Below are 1,869 nucleotides of genomic sequence, written 5' to 3'. Positions count from 1 at the left end.
ATCAAGTTTGTATCTTAGGGTACTGAGCACTGCACATCAGACAGTGGTATCAAACTTTCAGAATAAGCAACTGCAACACACTTACCATTTATCTGGTACTGCAGTTTCCTTCCATTGGAAAGAGGCAGGCCTTCTACAACCTAGGAAGAGTAAAATACTGGTGTCTCAACAAAGAACTTTCAGGGGGCAAGCACATCTCTGCCACAAAGGCTTTCAATCAAGGTAACCAGCTGGACACATTCACATCGGAAGATCATGCATTGCTCTCAAAAGCATACTTTGGATATCAAAAGAAAAAGGGTAACAGTGTCAAATGGAAACATTTAAAAAAAGAACCTCTTCCTAACCAGCCTCAACCATTGTAAACACGTGTAGTAACAGAACAACATGAGCGAATAATCTCTTTGGTATAGTGTTCTGCCAGTATCCCTCAAGTGACAAAACAAGGGAAACCAATCATTTGCCTGATACACATATGGCTAGAATGGCACTTCCTGGAAGTGACAATTGCATTCCAAAACACTGGCTAGCAAGAAGAAACAGAGTATCAAACAGTTTGTCAATTTAAGACTGATACCTGAAATTCTTACAGAATTCTATCAAGCAAGCTTTATCCATGCTCTGAGTTGAACTCCTGTATAATGCCTTCTGCCTCTTCCCCTGTAAGACTGCAAAACGCACAGCCATTAAATTCTTAACTGTGCTATTTTAAGCTTACAGAAGTCTGCAGTAGCCATATTCCAGCTTAATATGGAAAACTAATTCAGTTGCTTTCAAATTCACTGCATTAAGAACACACCCTACCTTCCAGTCTAATGCGCAAATTAGTTCTTCATAAAGACCCAATTGCTACTAGACAGCTTACCTTTCCAATTGGCAGTAAGTAAAACAGAGCTTGAAGGAAAAACCACAGAAGAAAAACACCAAACACCCTAGCCTCCCACAGACTTTCAAGTGCTGGGAGGGGAGGAGGAAAGTTCATAAGGCTGGGGTCATCTTGTTTGCACATCAACAGCAAGTAGAATACAGTAGCAGGCAGGAAAAATATCAGCACAAAGGTCCCTGTTAACAGACATCAGGCCACGTTAGAAGATAAACATAGAAAATAAAAAACACCCTAGTTTCAATCCCACTAATAAAGCTCAACATTAACTTTAGTAACAAAGAAGAGGTTGCCGTTATCTATTCCTGAAGCAAGACAGCGGCAATCCCCCAAGTCACGTAATGGCATACAGAGACATTCTTCTCACTCCCACATGCGGTCATATAACCAAACCAAAGGATCACACCCACCGCGTCCCTTTAAAACTGTTCAAAAAATTGTCTAACGAATACTTTACTGGCTAGTTCAAAGGGCCTACGTTTTGAAAATGTAAAAACTTTGCTAGTTACTTCTTAAATTTAATTTGGAAATATTTAAAGCTCACTGTGCAAGGGAAGGCTCAAGATCTTTACTATATTTCACGAGAGAACCAAGCATAACAGCGGTTCTTTGACCGCCAGCAATACCCGCACAGACTGCGTGAAGCACATGACTCTGGGTTCTGCAACCAGAGTCCAAGAATTGGAAACAACAGTTCTTGACATGACTGTATGGTCCATAAGTAAAAAACAGAAAAGCACTCATTTTCAACTGTTACGACAATTTGCACACATACCAATTCTTCCACCAAACTCTAGCTCCTTTGTTTTTGATGATGCTTTCTCAATTGGTTTTATCGCCTCAGAAATCTTTTTCTCTGAATAGATCTCTTCTTTTTCCTTTTCTTCTCTTCTTGGACGCAAGATGTACTGTTCAAGCCCACGCTCTATTTCCAGGTCGGGTTTCAACTTTGGCTGGGAACGAATAAGAAGAGTTTACTAAAAAAA

At 40.2% G+C, this 1,869-nt stretch overlaps 1 long non-coding RNA gene across 1 annotated transcript; it reads right to left on the bottom strand.

The window, feature by feature from the left end:
* Nucleotides 1-16: 16 nt before the first annotated feature.
* Nucleotides 17-1,832, bottom strand: LOC118453208. Its single transcript, XR_004843119.1, has 3 exons — nt 1,659-1,832; nt 866-1,062; nt 17-140 (listed from the first exon to the last, which is right to left on the bottom strand). It is a non-coding gene; the product is annotated as an uncharacterized LOC118453208 (long non-coding RNA).
* Nucleotides 1,833-1,869: the final 37 nt, after the last annotated feature.

Source organism: Egretta garzetta, unplaced genomic scaffold (assembly GCF_000687185.1).
Source record: "Egretta garzetta isolate BGI_Z169 unplaced genomic scaffold, ASM68718v1 C8792464, whole genome shotgun sequence".
Lineage (NCBI taxonomy): Eukaryota > Metazoa > Chordata > Aves > Pelecaniformes > Ardeidae > Egretta > Egretta garzetta.
This window is presented reverse-complemented; position numbering and strand designations above follow the sequence as displayed.